Consider the following 10,048-nt stretch of genomic DNA (forward strand, 5'->3'; position numbering starts at 1 on the left):
ATATCTAAACAAGGAACTGAAAAATAGGCAATGAAACAACTTGCCTCTATATGTTAGGAAACTGATTCATTCAGTTGTTTTTCACTTTTTAGTGAATGAATCTACTAAAACAAGTAAATATGTGCCAAAATTACATCATGTTCATGAAATTACATCAAGGTAGATCAAGAGTTACATAAAGAAGTAAAACTGGTCAAAACTGGGTGAAATTCTGAGCTGCTGAGTGAAAAATAGGCCAAAATTCTCTATGCGCTGCGCCCAAAATCGGCATGCGTAGCACAACGTTGGAGCTAGTTTTCAGGCACTTCCTGAAGTCCAAATTGAGCCCAAGATAGCTTGTTGGAAAGACCTACCTGTATAATTTCCAACCCAAGTGAAATTTATGGATTTGGATGTCATTGGCCCCTCCAAAACTTCAATCTCCCAAGACTTCTTCCTGTGGGTGCAAAAGGTGGCAGAGAGGTCATTTTTAGGGTGTTTTTGACCCTTTAGGCAACCCAGAACTTGATGAAATCCTTAGGTAATCCATGAGCATGCATAAATTTTCATAGAAAATCCAGAAATTCAAAGTTTTCCTCCAGAGGATCTCCCAATTATAAGCGCGTGCCAAGTGGCGCTACGCTTTGGGCAGAAAAACCTGTTTTGAAGCCAAAAAAATCAAAATTGACAAAAGTTTCTCCAAATTGGCTGAAATTTGGACTGAAGGTCCATCATCAAGTATCATGCTTAGCCAAAGAAGCTTCGGCTAAGATTTGGAGCCTATCATGCCTTTTGCGTTGTTTTAGTGCCTTCCTTAGTCTTGCCTTCAGGATTTTTATCCTTGTGTTGCAAACATTATTTCGTGCCCAATAATGGTTTTTCATGTGCCTGAGCATGTCCTTATCTTTGTTTTCCTTCGCCAGCAATTTCTCAAGGTGAATATTGACCCTCTCGAGCCAAGTCTCTCGATCAGCCTCAATCTCCTGCTCCAATGTAGTGAACTCTATCCTCCTCCTTTGGGCAGCTTGCTGGTCTTCACGGATATTTTGTAACTCCATGACTGTATGCTGATCCTCCAACTGTTTGTTTAACTACTCCAAATAGTTTATGAGCCATTGAGCTCTCTGCAACTTTTCGGTCAAAGCATCTATCTCGGCCTTCTGCTCCTGAATAATCTCCCTCAGCTTTGAGCTAGGAGAGCTCACATCATCATTGATGAGGATGAAATCAGTGTCTTGGCCTCCTGAAGGGCCCTCATCCTACATAGGCTTCTTGCCTCTGTCCTGTACCTGTACCTGTGCTGCTGATGATGGCAACGAGACCCCTTCCACCCCAGGTGGAGATAGTACTCGTCAGCTGCTGCAAACAATCCCCTCGTGCCTCTCTGATAGGTGACATATGTCGGCACACTATTAGTTTCTACCTCTCGACCTCCATGCTGATGTGAAGGTTCACCTGTATCATGGACAACCTCCTGATGAGCTGCTGAAGCTGTGAAGAACTCACGGGAAATGAAGTCTTCCCATGTGATACCCTGCAAACCAAGCTGATGCACAACAATGATCTTGATGAGCGCATAGTGGTAAATGCTGTTGTACTGCTGTTTAGGAGTCTTTTTCTACACAAGTGTAGTCATCCTCTCAATGTTTCGGCACATGAAATATGGAATGTTCATCATCTTCAGTCTCGTAAAATGCATCAACAATCTGATATGGTATGTATAGAGGCATGAGAAGCGGCCTTCACAACTGAAATATCTAATAATGAGTCTCATCAATGGCGCATAGGATTCTTTCAAAAACCAAAATGGGAACACCCTGCTGAGCTGTCTCACATAGCTAGGCCTGATATATGGTTCATAATGTACTTTTTCCACCTGCATTCTTTTGTTCCACTCCTCACCTACATTCGGTATTCCTGTTGCTTGAGAAATGGTCTCTGGTGTCAAGGTGAAATTTACACCAGCAAGAGTTACCTGACCATCATGCAAATGCAAAACAAATAACCGAGCCAACTCCTGATGATGCTAAATCTGAGCAATCAATTCACAATACTGAAAACATGACTGTTGTTGGAAACATGCTATGGCAAGCGGGTAGGCCTACAGTTCAGTCAAAGAGGTAGGCTCTTCTCTAACATGTCTGCCACCCTTACGAGGCCTCCTCGGTGCATGAAGCTCTGTGGTAGAATCACTGTCTTGTTCATATGATGAATCAGTCTCCATCATGGTGTTGTAAAGGTGTATGTCCAATATGTGTTTGGTTTGGTTTGAAAATGAGAAATAGGTGTTTTGTTTTTAATGCCAAATGTGCCACAGGGAAATGAGGGACTGTGATAAATAGGGACAGTGGGAAGATTGGAATGGTGGAGTTTGTCAAGTGAAATTTGAAATGTGCTAACAGTCACTTGACTGTTGGAAATTAGGGATTTAGGGATTTTGCAAATAATATGGGGAAAGGAATAATGATAAGAAATGGTAGTGTTTAGGATAGGGAAAATGGGAAGCAGGGATATGAGTAGTTTGGGAGTTTAGGGCAAGGGATTGACTATAATGATAGAATTATGAAAGGGAAAGGATCACAAGTGGGAGAGGAGACTTGGCACCAAAATCACAATTTCAAACACCAATTTCAAAACCCAAAGGAGCAGATTTTGATACAAATATAGGGTTTATATTTTCAAACTTTAAACTTTCAAATCTTCCCTCCAAATCACAACAAACACCATTTAATAACAATGGCAAAGGCTCACGCACTTACTTGGATCATAAAAGATTGAGTTGTTTGGAAAAATTCGGAAGCAGTGATGAAATTTCACTTGTCGGCCCTGTGCGCTGCGTGCACAACCCAGTGCGCCGCGCAGGCTGTATGCGGCACGCCCATTCAAATTAACACAGCGGATAGCAGCCCTATGCGCCGCGACCTCCACCCAATGCGCCACACAATATTCTAACGTACAGTCCCGACTTTCAACACAAATTTCGCTCCTTCAAAACTTAAGTCGACTTCAATTGACCTCTTGGCATACCAATGGATGTTTCAAACAATGAAAATGTCTTATACAGTGATGGGTTTGATTTTTGTTTCTCAAAAACCCACTTTCTTATGTTTTAGCTTTGGCACTTTTTTCATTTTAATACAACTCTGTTCTTTTTGTTTCCTCTTTGATTTTTGGCTGAAATGATGAAATTTTTGTCAATTTTTTGCAGGGATGATGGCATTGAGTTTCGGCAAAGGATGACCAGGGCTGCATTTGAAATATCCAAGAACTGAAAATTTTGAAATTTACATGGTAATTTATTACAAAAGACGAAATGTCAAATTTTCTTCAAAACAGAGTTTTGAAGAAAAGTCATAGTCCAACAATATGACGATGAAATTTTTGAAATAAAAACTTGTTTAGAACCTCCCTCTGGCCTGCTGGCATTATTGGACACTTTGAAGACTGAATTCGCTAAACCCTAGACCTAATGACTGAAATGACTCTTTGCTGACCAAAAGACCATGCATAATGACTGTAAAATTGATTTGATGAACTTTGATGATCAGACCTGAGCTAGCAGGTACAAGACATGAGGGGAATGAGTGACAAGGCCCTTCCGTCAGATTATGGCATGCCCCTAATGGAATGCAGATGAATGAACTGTATGAGACACCTAAAAATGAAATGCAATAAGAGAAATGATCTCTGACGGAGGGATGTAAAGACTGACTCTAACATTGGCTCCAATGGGGATGGTAGCTCCTGGGAGGTGCCAAGAATGGCAGATCTCTAGGAGAGATAAACAGTGCCTTCATCCATTGGGCTATGGAATCCATTATTTTGACAAATTAACACAAGACTCTTGACTTATTTATTGACTAAAACTTGACTCAAACCGACTCAATTATGAAACCAAAATGACTGAAAAACTGACTCGACAAACTGATCCCAAAACTGAAATATTTCTTCAGAATTATAGCCTTCACTTCGGGCCCCAGACTGAAGAAAATATCACAACACACACTTGCAATGAAACTGAAATAAAAATGGTATTTACAGTGACAATGTAAACAACAGAAACAACTCAGAAATGATACCGCTTGAGCAGCCGACCATTGACCGGCCCTCCTAGACAATCTTCCCCGTTCATCTCCTTCAGAAGAAAGGCATTTTGACCCCGATATGCTGCAATCTTAAAGGGACCTTTCCAGAGATTTTCAAACTTACCGTGCTTGCCCTTTTCCTCATTCCTTGCATCCCACTTCAGCACCACATCATCCAACTGAAATTTGTCTACCTTTTCTTTTCTGTCATAATTTTTCTTAATTCTCTCCTGCAACTTGAACGTGTTTTGAAAAACTTCTTCTCATGTCTGCTGCAAATGGATCATTTGATTTAGTCTTTTCTGCATAGGATCATCTTCACTACCATCCTCCTGAAGAAGTTTGACTACCGAAGCTGCGAGAGAGGTAGGGAAAACTGTATGAACTCCATAAACTAGCTCAAAGGGGGACATACCAATGGATTTCTTCTGACTCACTCGATCTGCCCAAAGTGCATTGACCAACTTCTTATGCCAACTCTTCTTGTTTATTTCCAGCAACTTTTTAATGATGTTGACCAAAGATTTGTTAGAAGACTCCGCCAATCTGTTGCCTTGCGGATGATAGGCAGTTGAGTGTCCCAAAATGATTTTATACTTGTTACAAAACTCAATCATCTTTTTTGATTTGAAAGCTACTGCATTATCAGTGATTAACTTATTCGGGCAACCAAAACGAGACAAAATGTTATTCTCAAGGAATGAAATTATTACCACATCCATAGCTTGTCTGGTGGGAATTGCTTCGATCCATTTCGTGAAATAATCTGTCGCCGTGAGGATCCATCTATGCTGACCTGAAGAAGCAGGATGAATTTCACCAATGAAATCCAACCCCCACTGCTGAAAAGGGGCACTCACCTCAATGGGCTTAAGCGGAAAAGGCTGTAATTTCTGCCTTCCTTCAAAAATCTGACATTTATGACAGCTCTTGACAACCTTAAATACATCAACAAACAATGTCGGCCAATAGTATCCCGCTCTCAGAATCTTATTTGCCGTTGTTTTCCAGAAAAGGTGACCACCACAATCTCCTTTATGGAAATCCTCCATGACCTGCTTCACTTCTTCTTCCACCAAACAATTCAACAAAACACCACCGGGATCTTTCCAATAAAGTGCAGAATTCAAAATACAAAACTTAGCAGCCTTTAACTTGAGAGTTCTACCTTTGTTTCTAGCCATACCAGGTGGTGGGGACAAATTCTGAAGCACATATATGATATCTGAATACCACGGAGAAAGAAAAAATATTTCAGATACCTGAAGTGACGAACCTTCCTCATTCTCATCGGACATAGCAGCAATCAGATTTATGTCTAAGACATGCAAATTCGATTCAGCCATTAACTTTTCCAATCCCTGTCCTTTAACAAGATTTGTGGGCTTTATCTCCACATCATACTCTAGAAAAGATGCAATCCACTTGCCTCATCTTCCTTCTGGATCTGTTTGTACCAAAATATCTTTGACAGCAGCGTTAGGAACATAAGCCAAAATATGAGAATGCAGAATATATACCCGAAAATATTTCAATGCTTTCACAAGTGCAAGGGCTTGCTTTTCAATGATGTTGTACTTCAAGGCTGCATCTCTTATAGTTCGGTTGAAGAAAGCAATTGGTCTTTCATGCTCATCTTTTTTCTGCATTAATACAACTGCCATAGTATGCTCTGAAGCAAATGAAAACAGTATAAAATCTTGAGTGTAATCCAGGCTGATTAGAACCGGAGCTGAAGAAAGAGCCAATTTTACTAGATTGAAAGATTTTACAGCCTCTTCTGTCCACTTCACTTGGCTGTCCTTCTTAAGCATGTTTGTAATCTCTCTTAGGTGTTCAGCAAGATTAGGCACAAAGCGGCGTAAAAAATTCATCTTACCATTAAAATATTGAATCTCCTTCTTGTTCCGGGGAAGGTCAATTTGCTGAATCGCCTCTACACGTGCTGGATCAATACGAATGCCATCTTTTGAGATAATGTGTCCAAGTAGTTTGCCCTCATCCATGGCAAACAAGCTCTTCTTCAGATTCAGCGACACACCATATTTTCTGCACTTTTGAAAGACAATTTTCAAATGATACATGTGTTCTTCATCTGAATTGGAAAACACCATCAAATCATCAAGGTACACAACCAAGAAGACATCCTTCTCATTTGCGAAAGCCATATCCATTGCCCGCTGAAATGTGGCACCTGCGTTCTTCAAACCGAAAGGCATTTTAGCGTAATGAAAAGTCCCCCACGGAGTGGTGAACGCTGTTTTGTCTCGGTCGTCTTCATGGACCAAAATTTGGTTATATCCCGAATAACCATCGAGTAGTGACATACGAGATGCTCCAACTACTCGCTGAAGTATGTGATCCATTTTTGGCAACGGATAATTGTCCTTCAATGAAACTTTATTGAGATTCCTAAAATCAATGCACAAACGAATCTCACCTGTCTTCTTTCGTACGGGCACCAAATTAGATATCCAATCAGAAAATTTGATGGGAATGATGATTCCTGATTTGTACAACCTGTTTACCTCCTTCTCAATTGATGGCAGCAGTTTTGGATTTAGCCTTCTCAACTTCTGTCTGAAAGGTTTCTGATTAGGCTTAATAGGAATAGTGTGCTGAATTATATTGGTATCATATGTCTTCAAGTCGGAATAGTCCCAAGCAAACACATCAGCAAAGGATGACAACAAACTGATATATTTGGCCTTTACCTTTTGTGGCAATGCTTTGGACAGCTTTACCATCTTTGGATTTTCAGCTGTTCCAATATTCACCTCTTCAACTCCCTTCTCTGTTGGCTGCAATGTTGGTTTGCGGGCTACGTCATCGTGATCAAAGAGTTCTTCTAAAGGTATCAAGCCTTTAGGAATAATATTATCCTTAAGCTGCAACACTTCCATTTGATTGATCTGCACATCATCTTTACCATCATCATGTTCTACATCAATTGAGGTATCTTTAAACTTACCTTTGTTTTGCAGAAAATCATCAATCTCCTTGTCATCTTGGAAAACTTGCCAATATCTTTGATTGTCTAGGACAGTCGGATGATGTTTCACATGGATTTGAAATTTATTACTTGAGTTCATAGGAATCTTCAAATTACTCGCTACTTTAGCAAGTGCATCTGTAATGCTATTTTGAATACGAGGCACACACGTCAGGGTATAATCTGAAAACAACCTCAGGATATCTAGAACTACATTTCGCTATGCCCGCATCCGAGGATGCTTTGCTTGATATTCGCCTTTGACTTGCTTAATCACCAATTCGGAGTCGCCATATACAGCAATCCTCTTAGCATTCAGCTTTCTTAGAATTTTTAGGCCAGCAATCAAAGCTTCGTACTCAGCCTCATTGTTTGAACAATCAAAAGCTAGCTTGTAAGAACATACCCGCACATTACTAGGCACTTTGTTCGGAGCAGACAAAGGACTGCGTACCCAAATACCAATTCCAGCACCATCATTTCCCACTGCTCCATCGAAATCCATGGTCCACAGACCATCTTCCTCTTCTTCTAAGTGCTGAAACTCTGTTAGCTTTGTTTTTTCTGCTTGCTGTCCATTATCTCTATCTGATTGCTGAATGGTATTTTCCTGTTCTTGTCCTTCTTTCTTCAAAACTTCTCTGAAATTCTCTGCTATTTCTGAAATATCATCTGCTACAACTAACTGACTATCAATATCATTGAAACTATCTGAATACAAAACAAAAGACTCTAAATCTGTATGTACATAATTAATCAGATGATTAATCGGTTTCTCCTTGCTTGTAATCATGTATTTCATTTTTTGTTCCCAATACAATTTTCTCATTTGGCCAAACACAGGAATCGTTGCATAGGAGAAATCTAGTTGTAATGTCCCTTGCAATTTTGCTCCCCAGGACCTGGAAAGAAGCATACCAAATCTGGGAGGAATGTCTGCCACAACAACATCCATCAAAACATTCTTCGTTGGAATCTGATCCAAACTTACAACCAAGTCTTTAATGAGCCCAATACATCTCACCCTGCTAGAATCAAATGAATAAAGATCATGGTATTTCCTAGTGATGTCCAAACCCAACTTCTCCATGATAGCTTTCAGCATAAGATTGTGGGAAGCGCCGGAATCAAACATAGCATTATGCAACACAAACTCATGCAATCTCAGACTGATATAAAAAGGTGGCACATCGTTGTCTGGAGACTCACCATTTAATGCTGGTCCAAAAATCAGTTCAGGTTGATCATCTTCCACACTCACCATATCAAACATCGGGTCAAATTCAAAATTTTAGAGACTTGACCTCTATAACTGCCGTTCCTCATTAGTTCAATCAAGGGAATGGATACCTTCAATTTAGAAATTTCATTTTCTAAACTAAAAGCAGAAGTCTTTTCTACCTCTTTAAACTGGAACATCTTTTCCTTCAGCTTTATCTTTTGATACAATTGGCTGATTTACTCTTTCATTTGCTGGTGGAGACTTGCTAGTAGTAAGATCAACAATTTCTTTTCCTTTCTTTAGCACAACAGGTGGCTTATTCTTAGATGCTGGAACTTCTTTTCTCTTCTGGATTGGATTGATGGGGACATTTTTTTTCTAAGTGAATACTAACGTTGCTGGGTGAACAAAGCATTCATATAACCTATCTGATACTCATCCGACTATTCTTCAAGAGTTGTGTCATTCGCCAAGATAAAATCTGCATCCTTCTGTACAACTGAATTTTCTGCATACTCATCATCTTCAGTGATAAAGGTGGGCATATCATCAGGAGTAAAGAAGTGATTTTCTTCGCCTATTACATTGTCTTCATCATCAGATTTGGGACCAACAAAATTTTACTAAAGAGGTGTCTTTACTTGCTGTTGTTGTGATGCCGGTTCTTGTGCTCGCTGCTCACGTTGTTTGATCCTGAATTGAGGTTGTTGCTGGCCACGGAAATTGGGATTCCGAATCTGTGGTTCAGGCTTATCAAGTGTTAATCTTTCAATCATATTTTCTACCTTGCGGAGCACTTGGTCTGAGGTAGAAGCTTCTTCCTTTATTGAGACTCTCTTCTCGGCTTTCAATCTAGCTCTCTTGTCATTCAAATTTGCCTCAACACTAACGGCAATTTTCTGCATTTCTTCTAAGGTAGCCAGATCTCTCTCTCTTAATTGATAAGCCATGTCCGGATCAAAACCATCCAAGAACTTAAGCAATGCTGACTTTCTAGATGGCCTTAAATCATCAGGAATTGCATTATAAACTGCATTGAATCTAATACAATAGTCTTGCATGGACTCACCAACATTCCGCTTGATCTTGGTATATTCAGAAGTGATTTGAAGAGGATCTTTCTTTACTTCCCAGCGATCCAAGAACTGTCTTTGAAGCTCTTCTAATGTGGGAATACTTCTAGCTGCCAAAGCTCTGAACCATTTTCTTACCTCACTGCCGAAAGTTTGCACGAATAATCTCATGGTCACGTTTTCTGCATCAATCTCATGAAGATCGAAGAAATCCGTCATTCTGTCCACATGTTGCTGAGCTGTGGTACCATGAGGAGTGCCATCAAACAAAGGAATTTTACTCTGATAATCTGCGGGCATATCATCCAAAACTTGAGGCAGCGCGAGAGGTGCAAAACGAGCAACCATTGCTCTTGGTGGATTTGCAATTGGTCTTGGTGATGTTGGGGGAGTGGGTGCAGCTGATGTGTGAGGTGTATGAGGAGGCGTATGCGGAGGTGAAACAATCTTGGGTATTTTAGGAGTAGAAGGAGTAGATGGAGGCGATACAACTGCAGATTTTTTATCAGAAATAGTAGGCTGCGGGGGAAGGGTAGGAATGAAAGGAGGTTCGGTGGGAATTCTTGAACTAGACGCAATTGCGGATGACCCAAGGGTTGCAGAAGCAGTCTCTAAGAAATCAACAATATTAGAAGCCGTAATTGAAGTCTGGAGCTGGTTCAAAATGTAATCATTAATGGATTTATTAGCTCTTTCA

This window comes from Pinus tabuliformis, chromosome 8 (assembly GCF_031772625.1).
Source record: "Pinus tabuliformis cultivar Carrire ecotype Pingquan chromosome 8, CPIR1, whole genome shotgun sequence".
In the NCBI taxonomy this organism is placed as follows: Eukaryota; Viridiplantae; Streptophyta; class Pinopsida; order Pinales; family Pinaceae; genus Pinus; species Pinus tabuliformis.